At 38.8% G+C, this 17,706-nt stretch overlaps 1 protein-coding gene across 7 annotated transcripts in view; it reads left to right on the top strand.

The window, feature by feature from the left end:
* Positions 1-17,706, top strand: part of MED20 (mediator complex subunit 20) — an 80,300-nt gene that overhangs the window by 42,795 nt on the left and 19,799 nt on the right. For 3 of the 7 annotated variants that reach the window (XR_004957817.1, XR_004957821.1, XR_004957818.1), the window contains exons 6-7: positions 170-295; positions 11,016-11,089. The gene's annotated coding sequence lies outside the window, so the exon portion shown is untranslated. Of the gene's footprint in view, positions 1-169; positions 301-2,427; positions 2,486-11,015; positions 11,090-13,139; positions 13,159-17,706 lie in introns of those variants that run through there. The other 4 variants (XR_004957820.1, XR_004957819.1, XR_004957822.1 and 1 more) reach the window with 4 other exon arrangements.

The raw sequence follows: 17,706 nt of genomic DNA, 5'->3' as shown, positions 1-17,706 counted from the left end.
TCTTTCTCTGTTGCTTTTTAATAGTTTTTTTGTTTGTTTGTTTTATGGGTGAAATAGCTCTCCTCTGAGTATGTTAATTATAATTTTAAAATATTTCTTCAGCTTCCTGTATCATCTATGTTTCCTTAAAATATCTGTACTTGATCATTTGTTTTGGTTTTTCATTTAGGAAATTTCCTTAAATGTATAACATTGGCTGTCTGGCTCATGTTCCAGAATGAGCCATGGAAAAACTGAAAGCTGAATTTGCCACAGTGGAGGCTTCTGAAAGTTAACTGGTGGTCTTCATTATAAGGTGATTATCCAGGGACCCAACTTTTAGGGGTGGGAGTGGGGGTTACCTCTAGCAGTCAGTATTTGTAGATGTTTTTCTTTTAGCCAGGTTTTTCCCCAAAGAGAATGCTCCAGTTACTGGCTTACACACCTGGCTGCCACATTTGAGGAACTGTGTGGGGAAAGAGCTGGGGCTATTTCCCTTTCAGGTTTCCATTAATCCCCAGATTCTTAGACTGGTAGGGCTGCCCCTAGTTGTGCCTAAGACCAAAGTCTCTTTAGTTTCCAGAGAGCAGACTTCTTATCCTCTGACCAGTGAACACTTGGAGTTAAGATGGGAACCTTGGAGTGGAATTTTTACCCCGTTCTTTTTTCAGGCCTGCCACAGTCTCTGCTTTCAGAGGCATTCTGAGCTTTTCTGGTTTATCTCAGCACAATTCAGTTTGTTTGGGGCTTTCCCTTTGCTCTGCTAACTCAAATAAATTAACCATTTGCTTTTCAGTTTCCAGAAACTTTGTTGTAGTTATTTTCTATTCTTTGTCCTTGTGTTTTTGATGTTTTTAATTTCATTTTAGTGGAGTTATGGAGAGAACAGAGGCAAATGCAGGTGTTCAGTGCATTATGTTTCATGGAATATTTAAGTTTATTTCTTTGATGCCCTGTTTCAACACAAGACTTAAAAGCAGTGATTTTCAACCAGTGTGCCACGATAGGCACACTGGTATGCCGCAAGAATTTTTAAAACATACAGTACCTGTCATTTAGTCAGGGGTACTGACCTCTTTTCCGTTAGACTATCAAAAAAATTACAACAGCCAACACAATAGTTCGGTGTGAATGAATCAAAATTATACCTATATTTTTTGTTAGATCAGTAAAAATTTTTTGGTGTGCTGCAGAATTTTTATTTTTATTTTTACTGATTGTCAAATGATCTGTAGTTGAAATATTTTTCTTTCTAGTTCCTAACTAGCCCGGCATTCCCCTGTACCACTGTTGATGTCATCTATGATGTCAGGAGGGTATTAGCATTGCAGCCCACTGACTAAGCAGTCCCCAGAATCTCTTTCATGGCTCCAGAGAATTCTCCATCTAAAAGATCTGTGCCGCATCTGTCAAGCAATGTTGACAATCTCATCAAAAGTGACATTTCCACTGTGCTTAATGTTTTTTGTTTTTGCTTTTTTCTGCCTTGTGTTGGTTCTTTGAAGGCTTTGATGATCAGGGCAGAGGCAGAAAGCACTACCTCAGTCTGGGCCTGTCTGTTCTGAATAGTCAGTTTCACTGTTATCCTCAGACTCTTCCAATCACCGGTTGCTTTGGTGATGTCATCACCAAACTCTTTCGGAGATAGATCCAGGGTATAGATCTTAGGGGCCAGGGCAGATGTGGCACTGACTTCCCCACTGGTGTACCTCAGGTATATGACTTTGATTTCATTGGAGTCGAACCTGGATTTGGACAACCAAAGAAAATTGTGCCTAAGCCTCCGAGCTGAAAGTCGAAAGTTTCTCGCAGAATTTTAGAAATGAGTTTATGTGTGCCATGAGATGAAAAAGGTTGCAAATTGCAGACTTATAGCAATTGCAACATTTTGCTACAGCAGCAGAATTATACAGGACATAAATTAATTTGTTTTTTGCTACCTTCATGGATTAATGCCTAACCTATAGCTTGCTATAAGAGAATGACATCTGAATGACTTTGGGATGTTTACATGTAGAATAACAGAAATTTAGATTATTAGTCACTTAAATGTTCCTTTTGCAGATATGGAAACTGAGAAACCTGTTTCAGTTGAAAAGTGGCTTAGTTGTATCCCTCATCTGTTTAGAACTAGAACTCAGTCTGTTCTCCAGTGTTCTTTTCCTTACCAGTATGGTTCTGTTCTCATTAAAGTACCTGGAAATAGGAGCCCTTTATCCATTGCTCATGTCACCCAAATGTCCTGTTAATTTAATTTAGGTTTTAGGTTACAGTCATGGAATTTTTTAATGTTTTTCTTCCTGTTAATATTTGGGGGTCTGATTTTATTTTGTTGAACTTTAGAACTTGAGAAAAATTGTGTCTTACTATTTAAAGATGTTTCTGTCTTGAAGAATCATATCAAGCATTTAAAAGGTTTCTTTTTTCCTTCTACTGTTCCCTTTTCAGTGAATTCTAAAAGTTCTCTGTGGGGGAGGATGGAAACTCCTGAATATAATTATAACAGGTAAAACTATTTAGAATAAATTAGTATGCCTGTTAAAAATTTTAAATAGTGTGGAAAGGGGAAGTAGGTATTATAAAAATGTCAACAGGTTTCTTTGGAGAAATCATGGAATGCTTTCTTTACCAATTTTTCAATTTTCCATTCTTCTCTTCCAAGACCTTCCTGCATTTTACACCATACTATATAAACCTTTGGTTTTATTTCTCTTTCCCTCCTATAGTTTGTATTTTGTACAGTTTGCTCCAGAACACAACTGAATTCTACGTTGACTGAAAATTCTTTGGTGTTTTTCATTTATATGTAAAATCCGTGGGGCAGAAACCCTGCTTTAACTTTTAAATAAAATCACTTATACACATATTTATGGAGTACCTTCTTGGACTGAGGCACTGGGTTCCCCTGTAGGTGCTAGCATCTTTGGGGTACATATTAGCTCGTTGACAGGTTCCTGATAGTTGGTATATATCTACCTTTTCTCTAGTCACTATTGCAAGGCAGTTGAAAGAATGGGCTTGGCCCTTTCTTTGTGTCACATTGGTAACTAATAATAACAGCTGGGAGCAGAGCAGGGAAAACCTGTTGTTTGGAAGCTAAGGGGTCTAATGTTCCCTTATCTGGAAATGAACATGTGTGAAGAGAAACCCTTTGAGATTTCTTATATCCTTCAGGTTTCATGAACATAAAGAGGGGCTCCCAGTGAACCAATGACACCCTTTATAACCATTGACCAACAAAGAAAAATAATGTCTCTTGGGATTGAGTGGAATCCGATGGAAATTTTTTCATGACTGAGCTAAACTGTTGCAAACATAATCTGGAGTAACTTTAGAATATTAGAATGATAGTTTTGTTTTTTTCTCGCTCTCTCATCTAAGGTTAAACAATGCTTTCTCGTTATACTTTGGAAATGTATTTTATATTTTTTCTAATTTTTATTGTGAAATATATAGGTGAAATACATTTAAAAACACATACATTTTGCCTTGGCCGGTTTGGCTCAGAGGGTAGAGCATCGGCTCACGGACCAAAGAGTTGCAAGTTCGATTCAGGTCAAGGGAATGTACCTCAGTTGCGGTTCAGTCCTGGCCCTGGTTGGGGTTGTGCAAGAAGGCAATCAATCAATGTCTCTCTCTCACATCGATTTTTTTTTTTTTCTCTCTCTCTCTCTCCCCTCCTCCCTCCCACTCTATCTGAAGATAAATGGATAAGTATCCTCAGTGTAGATTTAAAAAAACAGAAATAAAATAACATAAATACATTTTAAATACTAGTAAAATAAAAGCTGGATAAACCATCGTATAAGTGTAAAAGTTCCCTATGTGATTTTCTCTTATGCCCCATCCCAGGTTAACCACTATCCTGACTGTTATCAGAAAGTAAGGATTTTGCTTCTCTTTATTATGTTTTACATTCTTAACTGGAAAGCAAAATAGCTCAGTGATGAAAGGCCTTCAGTCTTTTCACATGTATATTTTATTTATTTATTTATTGAGGTATAATTGACATATAACATTATATTTGTTTCAGGTATACAACATAATGATTCAATATATATATTATGAAATAATCACCACAATAAATCTGGTTAACGTCTGTTACCATACATATTTATAAAAAAATTTATTTTCTTGTGATGAGAAAGTCTAAGATTTACTCTCTTAGCAACTTTCAAATATGCAATACATTATTGTTTACAGTAGTCACCATGCTGTACGTTAGATTCCCCAGGACTTACTTATTTTCTAACTAGACTTTTGTAACACTTGACCCTCATCACCCCCACCCTCACCCCCACTGCTGGCCACCACCAATCTGTCATTCTCTGTATCTGTGAGCTTTGTGTGTGTGTGCTTTTCTTGTTTTGCTTTAGATTCCACATATAAGTGAAATTACCCAGTATTTGTCTTTCTCTGACTGATTTTATTTAGCATAATGCTCTCAAGTTCATTCACGTTATCCCAGATGGCAAGATTTTATTGCTTTTTGTGGTTGAGTAATATTCCAGTGTGTGTATGTGTGTGTTTATCTCACATTTTCTTCTTCTTTGTAATATCGAGGATATTCAGATAGAATGGGGGGCAGGGAGAGAAACATCAATGTGAGAGAGACACATCGACTGGCTGTCTCACAAACAACCCTGACCAGGGCTAGCCATTTATTTATTTATTTTTCTTTATTGATTTTAGAGAGAGAGGAAGGGAGAGGGAGAGAGAGAGAAACATCGATGAGAGAGAACATTGATTGGCCACCTCCTGTATGCCTCCCACTGAAGATTTGGCCCACAGCCTGGGCATGTCCCTGACTGGGAATCGAACTGGTAACCTCCTGGTGCATGAGTTGATGTTCAACCACTGAGCCACACCAGCCAGGCAGGGCTATTTATTTTCTAAAGATTCTTGTTTTATTTTAAAACAAGAATATATTAACATCCACATGTGAATGCCAGATGATTAAAACAAAATAAAAACAAAAGTGATCTGCACTGCAGCTAAAAAAGCAAACTTTTTTGCTTAAGAGAAATGGTGTGTGTGTGCGTATATGCACGTGCAGTGGGATTTTTCAGGAAAGCTATTCCATTCCAGTCTGGAAGAACAAAAGCACGTATCATTTATATATGTGTATACACACACACACACACACACATTTATATATGTGTGTGTATATATATATAATTAAATTCCAACCAACAGGTTATCTGAGAACATTCTGTAAATTTTAAAAGAAAAGGTATAGATTAATTTAAAATAGATCTGAAATCTTACACTCTTAGAGTTAATAAATTTTAGAAAAAGTAATGAGAGTGAAAGGTTGCTGGAACTTCACCAAACAGTAGTTCCGCATATTTTTGTTGTCTCACAACAGATGACAATTCACATTAGTAAAATAGTATTTTTCAGGTGTTTACTGACTAAAGCACGCATCATTTTTAATGACTGGTTTTGTTTCACTAGAAGTAAACAGAATAGTTAGGGTATTTTTTAAAAAATAGCAACATTTGTACTCATTAAAAAGCCTTCTCACTGAAGGAAAATACCTTCTTGTCTACAATGAAAACACTACCCAATAAATATTTTATTTCTTTTCATGGAGTCGATCAACTTTCTAAAGGCCTTATGCTTACTCACAGGTTAGATTTTTGTTTACCAAGTTTTCTTCATTATAAGGATTGTCTAGGGCACCTGTTAAACCTATGAATGCCTAGGCCCCATTCAGACTTCCAGGAAAGTGGGCCAGCCAACAGGTGCTGGTGCACTCAGTTCAGAAACTGGTCTGGAATCTTCTGCTTTGCACACCGCTACCCACCTATCCTCGGAAATTTTTTGAGGAAAAAAAAACCTCAAAGGCCCTCTAATACTAGCTGTTTGGTTTCTCCCATATCAAAATTGAATCCCCTTGTGATATGGATTGGAAATCGGAAAACAATGAGTTTAGCCTGACTTCTGCCCAAAATAGCACTGGGACTTCCAGCAAGTCCCTTAACTTTTCTGGGCCTCAGTTTTCTCTTACAAAAGAAGTAGGCCATGTTTGTCTTGAGGACCAAAATTTCTCCTATAGTACCAAATTCTTGCCTAGTCACAATAAACTTAAATTTAAAAGAGGGGATCCTCTACCAGTGATTCATTCAAAAAACAATATAAAGCCAATGGGACATGAAGATGAATGAGAAACAATCTTTGTCCTCAGGAAGCTCACAGTCTAGGCTGTCGTTTTGTATGTACTGTATACCAGCTTCATAAACCCATGCACCACATTTCTGCTTAATGGTAGAAAAGAACATTTTAATAAACAGCTTATAAGAAATCAGTTCATTTAGCAAGTGAACTTAGATTTTGCCACCTAGATTATTCTGAACCATGGTCAGAGGGTATAAATGCAATCATAGCATCCTTTGTGGTTCACAGAAAATCATAAATCTGTCTGATTTGCAGTTTTTGTGTAGAGGTCCTGAATTTAAACTTCAGTCATTATTCAGAGCTGTTAATGGGTAAAATCCATGGCAAACTAATAACTTAGAATCTTACAATATTAAAATCAGCAGATCCTGGGCCTTTGTTTATGCTGTCCATGCTGTGCACTGAAATGTAAATGTTATATGTTTCTTTCACATTATTAATTACTCAGGTTGATATGTATAAAATTTTAGAATTTTAAATTTGAGTTGGACTTCAGTGGCAGAGTATGGACAGAAACCCACAGGTTTCCTGATACCTAGTCTAGCTCTCTCTTCCCACCAGTTGTGTTGGGCTTCCCAATTTTGTATAGCCAAGAGAGGTTCGTCCCTGGCCCTGGTTGGGGTCGTGGGGGAGGCAACCAGTTGATGTGTCTCTCTTACATCGATGTTTCTTTCTCTCTCCCTCATACTCTATCTGAACAGCAACAACAAAAGAGAAAGTTGAGTAAGGTTTTCAAGAATGGATTTTTTCCTCAAGCCCTGAAAAATTGCTCTAAACTAAAGGTAGAAAGATAAGGATCATCAGCTATGTGGTAGGCAGTATAGTAGCATTTTACCAACATTCTCATTTAATCCTTACACCGGTGCTGTGAAGAAGATGAGAAAATAGGCTCAGAGAGTTAAGTAACTTGCATAAGGTCTATGCAAGAAAGTGAGTACTATGGTGATAACTGGTCTTTGGTACTGTACATCTTGCCTTGCATGACACAAGAAAGGCTGAGAATACAGCAATTTCATTAATCAGCTTGAATGTGCTTGTTGGGGACTTTATTTCTAATGATGATTTAAAGGGATGTCATCCAGCCCTGGCTGGTTTGGCTCAGCAGTTAGAGCGTTGGTCCGATCACCAAAGAGTCTCGGGTTTGATTCTGGTCAAGGGCACCTACCTTGGTTGCGGTTTGGTCCGTAGCCCTGGTCAGGATCATGCGGGAGGCAGCCAGTTGATGGGTCTTTCTTATCAATTTCTCTGTGTCTTTCTCTCCCTTTCCTCCCTTCCCACTCTATCTGAAGATAAATGGAAAAATATCCTCGGGTGAGGATTTAAAAAGAAATAAATAAAGGGATGTCATCCACATTTTGTTTCTACTATAGTGATTTATTTTATATATGTATTCTGTAATTTCCCTCCCCCCATTCAAAAGTATATTGCAGTAGTTTAAATTAATGTAAATGGGACCCAGATGGAAAATATTTGAATGTTTGGAGTCTATTATTAGTAAGCTGATTTATTATAATTTCTCAGTTTTCAAGATCATCGTTATAATTATTGAAGTCTTTACTCTTCAGATTAATAGTTGTTTCATAGGGATTTTAAGCCTTAAATCCATGTAGCTAAGTATCCTAGGTGCTGTTTAGAATAGAATTGATTATTGTGGTCAGCTTTTGAAGAGCATCCAGCATTAATTAAAATAACTTGGATTTAAATGTAATTAAGTTAACTTTTAATCTTTTGGAGATTCTTTTTAAAAAATCTTTGGAGTTCTTATATTGAAAGTAAGATTATTTGGATAGGAAAGAGGGAAATTTTATGGCTATAAAACCTCCATCCACACAATATCGGCTTAGCTTCCTAGATAAGTTTGCCTCAAATCCTCAATCTAGAAGGTGTGGAAATTGTAAGCTCTTCCTAAAAATATTTGTGCATTTCCTGAGTTCTATCTTCTAGCAGTCACTTCTGCCTCCCAGACCCGTATTTTTTTGCCTTGCACCACTCAGACCTGAAATTTGGCTCTTTCTCTGATTTTCAGAAAGACCCTAATTCACACAGGGCATTTGTAGGTTTGGTACACCTAACTGAAGAAAGGAGACAACATAGCCCTGGCCAATTTGACTCAGTGGTTAGAGCGTCGGCCTGTGGTCCGGAGAGACCCGGGTTCGGTTCCCGCTAAGGGCACGTACTTCGGTTGCAGTTTGTCCCTGGCTCTGGTTGGTCGTGCGGGTGGCAGCCACTCGATGTGTCCCTTTCACGTCGATGTTTCTCTCTCTCTCTCTTCCTCTCTCTCCCTCCCACTCTATCTGTACAAAAGATGGAAAAATGTCCTCGGGTGAGGATTAAAAAAAAAAATTTTAAAAAAATAGGAGGAGACAACATAGAGGTGGAGTGAGTCTTTTTTTATTTTGTTATTTTTTTATTTTTATTAATATTTTTATTTTTATTCCTCACCTGAGGATATTAGTATCAGATAGAGTGAGAGGGATGGAGAGAGAGAAAGACAGAGAGAAACACAGTGTGATAGAGCCACATCGATATTATCAGATAGAGTGAGAGGGATGGAGAGAGAGAAAGACAGAGAGAAACATCGGTGTGATAGAGCCACATCAACTGGCTGCCTCCCGCACAACCTGACCAGGGCCAGGAACAAACTGCAACCCAGGTATGTGCCCTTGACCAGAACTGAATGCGTGACTCATCGGTCCACGGGCTGATGCTCTAACTGCTGAGCCAAACTGGTCAGGGCTTTTTTTTTTTTTTTTTTTTTTATCCTCACCCGAGGACATTTTTCCATTCTTTGTTCAGGTAGAGTGGGAGGGAGAGAGAGGAACAGAGAGAGAGAGAGAGAGAGAGAAACATCGATGTGAAAGGAACACATCGAGTGGCTGCCACCCGCACAACCCACCAGGGCCGGGGACAAACTGCAACCGAGGTACGCGCCCTTAGCGGGAACCGAACCCGGGTCTCTCAGGACCGCAGGCCAATGCTCTACCCGCTGAGCCAAACCGGCCAGGGCAGGGCTTTTTTTTTTAAATCTTCACCTGAGGATATTTTTCTATTTGTCTTCAGATAGAGTGGGAAGGAGGGAGGGAGGGAGGGAGGGAGAGAGGGAGGGAGAGGGGGAGAGAGAGAGAGAGAGAAACATTGATGTGAGAGAGGCAGACTGACTAGTTGGTTGCCTTCCGCACGACCCCGACCAGGGATGAACTGCCACAAAGGTATGTGTCCTTGGCCAGAATCGAACCCGCGACTCATTGGTCCATGGGCCAAATGCACTAACTATTGAGCCATACCCATTCTTCAGGCCTCCCTTGACCCAAGAACTTCACTCCCACCTAATCCCAGCTTTGCTCCATTGTACTGACTCTTCCTTTCCTTCTCCTCTTCATTCTTCTCTCTGTTCCTTTTAGGGATAAAATAGCAAATTATTTTCCTAGTCTAATGCAGAACAGTTTCCCTCTTTTGACAACCATTCTGTGATCTTGACAGCCATTCTGCAGGGATCCATTCATCCCAAGGGACTGGACACGAGAGGTGGAGTGACCCATATTGAGGGAACATATTTTCACAAAGAAAGTTCCTTCTAAGAGGAATTCTTTTATTTTTGAATCCTTACCCCAGGACATTTTTCCATTTTTTGTTCAGGTAGAGTGGGGGAGAGGGGAGAGGAAGAGAGAGAGAGAGAGAAACATTGATGTGAAAGGGACACGTTGAGTGGCTGCCACCCACACAACCAACCAGGGCCGGGGACAAACTGAGGTAATGTGCAACCGAGGTACACGCCCTTAGTGGGAACCAAACCGGGTCTCTCTGGACCGCAGGTCAACGCTCTAACCGCTGAGCAAAACCGGCCAGGGCATGAGAGGAATTCTTGTGTTTGGTATAGGATGACAAAACAGAAGATATTTCATTTTGTTACTTGGGAGCCAACAGTGTACTTATCTCAAGCTTATTGAGTCGGCTTCCTGAATAAAGTGACAGAAACCTGAAAAATGATTATGTGTTATGTGTGTAATTTGTCCAAATCATATGCTCTATATGTCGTTGACTAATCTAATGTCCTTGTGTTTGGAATATATGCTGCTTTATTTTATTTATTTATTTATTATCATTATTATTTTGGTTAATCCTTACCTGAGGATATTTTTTCATTAATTTTTAGATAGGGTGGGATGGAGGGAGGGAGGAGAGAGAGAGAGAAATATCGATGTGAGAGAGACACATCAATTAGTTGCCTCCCACATGACCCTCACCGACCAGGGCTAGGGATTGAACCTGCAACCCAGGTATGTGCCCTTGACAGGGAATTGAATCTGAGACCCTTGGGTCTGTTGGCTGACTCTCTAACCACTGAGCCAAACCAGTCAGGGTGAATGTATGTTGCTTTTAAAGAAGTGTGCTTCTTCCCTAAAAGAAATAAACCCAAAGGGGTCACCTCATGGCAGCTTTCATCATTAAATAGTTCACTTAGACAAAAATAATTTTAGCTTTTCATACTCAAGTATTTTTGTTACCATGAATTGGTTTTCGTTTTTCTGCCAGTTTGGGGTTATATGCAAAGACAATGTATAATCTTTAAAACCTAAAGCAAACGCAGAAGTGTGTTTCTCAGGGCACAAGCCATTCATACTTTGATTTATGGGTCAGTCTATTCGTAAGTGACTGAATCTTTGATTGCTCTTAGCTGAAAAAAAGGATCACAATTTTTTTTACTCTTTTGCATTAATTTTAAGTACTTGTAGGGAGTTCATTAAACTGCATTGTAATATACTGGTTCTTTTTTTGGAATTTATAAATAAAATTCATGAAATTGCTTTTATCTTGCCATGTATTAGCTCAACCTTACAGATTGTTTTTCTTCATAGGTAATAAAGAAGAGGAAACCTAATCAATGATTGGGGAATAATATGGAAGAAAATGGGAAAAAAGTGTTTAATGGGTAAGAAATAAAATTATAATAAAAAGTTATTGATGAAAACTATTAATAACAGCTTGTATATGGCCAATCTGTAATGGGTGGCTAAGGTTGGCATACTGTTAGTGTGAGGGATCAGCCTCTATCTTTGTCTTATCTCTGTTCCGAACTTTCACCACCTTCTTCCTCACTGTTGAGAATTTTTCAGTACTAGGAATTAACTTAAGCTAAGAAGGGACATAACCATGTTTGAAGATAAAGATGGGAACCAACAACTATACTAAATCAAATCTAGCGTAGGTCTTGAAGTTGGTGGTTGGATAGAGAATATGTCTATCATGACCTGTCAGTATTAATCACCTTTTTTTGCTATCCAAATATTGCCAGCTGCTGTGATGGTAGGCTTGCCATGGGGATCCCATTCATTAAGCAAGTGCAGATTGTGTGTCAGGTGGTAATCAAATAGAATTGCACAGAAAGCACAATAAAAGGTGTGACTAAATTTATGAGTTTATAAAATTTTTTAAATTTTATAAAGTTGCACAAATCCATACATTCTCATTGTCAGTAATTGAAACATGGATAACCAAAGCCCTCTACCTGCATCTTACCCCCTCCCAGAGAGTATGTAAATGTAGGATACATATTTGTGCAACCTTCTTCTTTGCCTGGTGTTTAAAAACTTGGGCTTAGGAGCCAAACTGATTTTGACTAACCACTGTTAACTTGACATCTGGGCAAGTTAATTTCTCTGTGCCTCAATTCCTTAGGTATAAGGTGGAACAATAAAATGACATTTTGAAGATTAATTAGTTAATCCATATAAAAAACTTGGAATACTGCCTGGAAGATAGTAAGGGCTTGGTAAATGTTAGCTATAATTCTCAAATGTATTGCAGTTAACATGTTTATGTATCAACTCTCCACAGATTAATTTTTTTTTTGATATGCAACAAGAGTTAAACCTTGGATAAGGTTAAACCCTGGTGGCAAGGATTTTTTAATTTTTTCAGCTTCATTTCTCAGTATGCTGCTAGACTAAGTGAGAATAGAGTTGTATGCCTTCAACTCTTACTGCATATCTTATGGTGTATATGGTGGTTATAGGTATGATGAATAAACACTTATGTTTGACTATGATAGTTTCATCTTGTCCATAAAAGTATCTATGTCAAAGGTGGACTCACGATTCTCTTGTTTCTGAATAGGATGTCAGCTTTTCTAAGATTCCTTTAGTCTATTTTGAAGGACAGTTCTTTTTCGTTTGTTTCACAGAATTGTTATAGTTTTGAAAATGTTTTTGATATCTTTTTCATGGCTTGTAAGGAAGAAGCAAGGACCCTAAAACAGTCATCTTTTTAAAAAATATTTTTTCCTTCTATATTGTTTTATGGCAGTGTGGGAGGCATCTAATCGTTATGTGTTTCTCACATTGATGTTTCTCTTTCCCCCTCGCTCTCTCTCCCCCCACCCTCCCTTCCACTCTCTCTATGGAAAAAATATCCTTGGATGAGGATTAACAAAAAAGTCACCGTAGCAAATCTGTTTTTACCTGCTTTTGGGAAGGAAAATTTGAAATCATGTATCTTAAGTATGGGAAAATGATGTGAGATGATTATTTGTATTGACTATATTTAAATGAATACAGCTGTTGTTTTGCTTCATTAGGAATCATTTGTAATGGATAGAAATCACTACCTAGCTAAGGACTAAATACATGTTTAGAAGGGATTAGAGAGAGTTGATTTGTAGATTACCATTTAGCTACTATTCATAGAAACATGCAGACAGAAAGATTTAACTGTGCAGCAGTTTGGAACTGATTGGTAATTGGAAATTGTTCTTTTGTCCTGTTAAATAATATTTGAATGGCAGTCAGCAGAAAGTTGTGCAAGAGAAGAAAAGGCAGGAGAAAGGTGACTTATGGGTCTTATAATTAGAATGTCACTTATAAATGATGGTCTGCAAAGTAAATGTGCATTAACAATTGACGTTTATATAGGAACTAGAAGGACTTATAGTACGTGGTTTTTGTTGTCTTGTCAGAAAGAAACATTGTTTTTTTTTCAAATAGCTATTCATTTTCTGTTAAAAGATGGTCAAGTACAAAGAGTAAACGACATTTAAAGTAAGTAACAAGTATGCTGATAAAATGTTTTGGCTTTCCTGTGAAGTGTGGCTACACATAGTCAATAATGTTTTCCTCTCTCCGTCTTTTAAATATATATATATATATATATATATATATATATATATATATACACACACACACACACACACACACACACACATACATATACATATGAATATATATATATATATATATATATATATTGATTTTAGGGAGAGAGAGAGAGAACATTAATCTGTTGTTCCACTAATGTATGCATTCATTGGTTACTTCTTTCATATGCCCTGACCGGAGACCCAACCCGCAACCTTGGCATATTGGGATGATGCTCTAACTAACTGAGCTCTGTGGCCAGGGCACTCTCTTCCATGTTTTAAAACTCCATTGCCTTGTTTGTGAATCCCTTCTGAATGTTCATCATAGTTATGGCTCTAAGTGTACATATCTTTTACAACAGTGTCTTGAAGGGCGTTGCAGGGGCCTCTAATCTCTTTTGGGATTCACAGCTATTTTCATAACAATACTAATGCATTACTTGCTTACAAGTATGCAGTGGAGCTTTCCAAAGGCTACATGATGTGCAACCAATTGAATGCAGAATAAGATAGGAGAATCCAGGTGTTTTCCTTAATCTAAACATTAAAGAGATTTGCAAAAGATGTAAAATAAGGCCACTCTTCTCACTAGATTTGCAGTGAGAAGCACTGGGCTTTATTTCTACATTAGAACATTGCAGTGATCCCACTGTGGGTCAGAATGTCCATGCTCTCTCTAGTGATTGGGTAGACTGTGAGTGGTCATGGCATTGCTCACCACACAACACTTCCATGTAGATTCAAGTGACATCCTGATAGACTAGGGCTGTGTCTCCCAGTCTAGAGAAGTAAAAATTCTGTTCCTTTTTCATAATTGTGCTAGAGAGTATATTCTAAATTATAAGTAGCTGTGGAAATCTGGCATTACAGGAGAAAGGAGGGTTTGGTGTTAAGTAGGAACACCACCAACCTTGCTAATTGTTTTTTGTGTTGGTTGCTTCCAACTTTAGAAGGACCAAAAGGATCTTTCAAGGCAGCCTTTTATTTTTCAGTATTAATTGAGCATCTACTATGTTCCAGTCCTGTCTTAGGGGCTAGAAATAAATCAGTGAACAAAATAAAAGCAAAAAAATCTCTACTTTCATAGAAGTTCCATTCCAACCTTTGAGTCCTTTGCCCTTGTCATAGTTTCCTCTCCAGGGGAATCTAAATTAATGGTAGTATAGCCACTGTGGATCTTGAACACTGACTGGTGATTCTTATTGTCCTGGTGTTGAAGATGGAGTGGAAATTGCTTGACATTTTGTGAGTTTTTTATTTTTATTTTTATAAAAGGCACCAAATGGTTTGGAATAAATCTTATATGGAACCCCAATATAGTGATAAAGGTGGGCTTCTCCAGTCACCCTTGTGGTTGTTTTAATCTTGTTTAAAAAGTCAGTGCCACATTTGTTAAGAAATTTAACCTAAAAAAATTAAATAACAAGTAATGTTAAATTTATGCTAATTTATTATTATTTGAAGAAAAGTGTTCATACATGTGTGAGATATTTCTTGCTTGGTGAGTTGCTTCTAAGATCCTGTAATTTGTTTAATAGACTTTAATACAGAAAGAGATTACTTGGATCATTAGATTCTGTCACTTAATAATGACTTGAAGGTTAACTAACACAGCCATCAGACTCCTGCTCACCAGCTAGATGTCTGTCTTATTACTCACTAACTTCAGCCATTCCCAAATGCAGAGGATTGGGAATGCCATTAGAATATTGATGGAAAAGAAGGTGACATTCAAAATGTGAATAACGAAAGATTGTCTCTAAAGATTATTTTAATTTAAAATACACTTTAATAGAAATTCTTTAAAAAAAAAAATCGGGTGGCATTTGGCTTTCCCTTCATTGAAGGTGTGAAAGGAGATTTTTTATTTTATTTATTTTTATCCTCACCGAAGGACGTTTTTCCATTTTTGTTCAGATAGAGTGTGAGGGAGAGAGAGGAAGAGAGGGAGAGAAACATCGACGTGAAAGGGACACATCAAGTGGCTGCCTCCTGCATGACCCCAACTGGGGCCGGAGACAAACTGCAACCGAGGTACATGCCCTTAGCGGCAACTGAACCCAGGTCTCTCTGGACCGCAGGCCGACACTCTAACCGCTGAGCAAAACTGTCCAGGGCAGAAAGGAGCTTTGTAATCAGAATCCACCAAATGGCTGTTATCTTCCAACATTGCTACCTGCCAGGTGCCCCATTATCAGCTGTATTTGGTATACCAAAGACCCGAACATCTAAGGTTCAAATAAAACCCGTCTTCTGCCAAAGTGGAAAAAAAGTTGTCATTTGGCAGCTTGGGGTGAGGAGGGGAAAATAGTGAGGGATCCTTTTAAAGGTGTCCAACCGCCCTGGCCGGTTTGGCTCAGTAGTTAGAGCGTTGGCCTGCGGTCCAGAGAGACCCAGGTTCGGTTCCCGCTAAGGGCATGTACCTTGGTTGCAGTTTGTCCCCCGCCCTGGTTGGGTTGTGCGGGTGGCAGCCACTCGATGTGTCCCTTTCACATCGATGTTTCTCTCTCTCCCTCTCTCTCTCTCTCCCCCCCCCTCCCTCCCTCCCACTCTATCTGAACAAAAAGAAAAAGAAAAAATGTCCTCGGGTGCGGATAAATAAATAAATAAATAAAGGTGTCCAACCAACTTTTTATTTATTTATTTATTTATTTTTTGGTAAGTGCCCTTAGCGGGAATCGAACCCGGGACTCTCTGGTCCACAGGCCGACGCTCCAACCACTGAGCCAGCCTGGCCAGGGCAACTTTTTGTTTTTTATTCCACACCATACATCCACATTTATAGGTGTGCAGGAACCTCTAATTTCTCATCCTTTCCAGGTTCAGAAGTTCTAACCAGCTTTCTTGTTCATTTCACCCACACCAGCATTTAAGTTTTAGCATGATCTCGTCTGTTACATTTTCCATTACTCCATTTACTTTCTAGATTCTAAAATTGTGATGATACTTCTCATCTGTTGTGTCATCCTCTCCTATTCTTTCTGTCCTTATGAATGTATGCCCTTTTTTACTCTTACTGTGATTTTATTGGAATTTTGAGAGAGGAGGTAAATGTGTATTCATTCTGCTATGCTTTCCTAGAAGCCCAAGTTTTTGTTTGTTTGTTTGTTTGTTTTTAACCTCACCCAAGGATATTTTTCCATTTATCTTCAGATAGAGCTGGAGGGCAGGAAGGAGGAAGAGAGAGAGAGAGAGAGGGAGAAAAACATCGATGTGAGAGAGACACATCAATTGGTTGCCACCCGCATGACCCCAACCAGGGCTGGGGATGAAACGCAATCAAGGTACGATCCCTTGGCCAGAATCGAACCCTGGACTCTTTGGTCTGCAAGCCGATACTCTAACCACTGAGCTAAATTTGCCAGGGTGAAGCCCAAGTGTTTTTTTTTGTTTGTTTGTTTTTTGTTTTTTTGGAGTAAAGACTGCCTCCTCAACAAATGGTGTTGGGAAAATTGGACCGCTACATGCAAAAAAAATGAAACTAGACCATCAACCCACACCACACACAAGAATAAACTCAAAATGGACAAAAGACCTAAATGTGACTCATGAATCCACAAAAATCCCATAAGAAAATGTAGGCAACAAAACTTCAGACATCATATGCAGCAGAATTTTCACCGACACATCACCTGTGTCATTGTTTTCAGGCAGAGATTCATATTCCGAGTGATCCAGAGCCAAAGTGTTCATGGCTGTTTGGTCCGACTCCTGTAACTCTGACAATGCTGCATTCTCATGACTTTTGTCACCATCACCATTGGCATCCAATTCCTCCTGGCTGTAGCTAGGGTGTTGGCAGAGTGTATTCTCCCAGGCTGCGCTCACACCACTGTACTGCACTCCCTGCCTCCAAATGTAACACAGGTGTCTCCCATACTTTTGCATTGGGGTTTAGCTCTGAAACCTTGGCTGTTGGTACCTGACTCAAAGCTGGGATGGAGCTTGTCAGAGAAGTGGTTTGAGATATGGGACCATTCATCAGATGATTGCTGTCTTTCCCTTCCTGGACTCTCTGGCCCTGCAGTTCAGCCATGACCTTAGCGTCCTGATCAGAAGCCATGAGCTGTTTACTTTGTGGCTCCATCAGGAGAAGTTTAATGTTAACTGTAGGATACTGTCAGCGCCGCCCGGCCGCTGACCGCTACAACCCCGGTACCCATGCCACACGTGGACGGGCCGTGAGGGAGGGACCCCGAAGCCCAAGTTTTAACATAAATTATCAAGTTCATGCAACATACCATGAATTATGGTAGACACTTGGTCTTTTCTCTGATTTAAAAATCTTATCAAATTCTGTTGAGTTTAGAAAATTTAATCACATTAGCATTATTTGCCTACTATTTTTTGAGCACCTTGTATATGCCAGGCACTATTACATAAATCATTTCATTTAATCATCACATAGATCTGGA

Source organism: Molossus molossus, unplaced genomic scaffold (genome assembly GCF_014108415.1).
Source record: "Molossus molossus isolate mMolMol1 unplaced genomic scaffold, mMolMol1.p scaffold_m16_p_8, whole genome shotgun sequence".
In the NCBI taxonomy this organism is placed as follows: domain Eukaryota; kingdom Metazoa; phylum Chordata; class Mammalia; order Chiroptera; family Molossidae; genus Molossus; species Molossus molossus.
Note: the sequence above shows the minus strand (reverse complement) of the source record. Positions and strands in the feature narration are given on the sequence as shown.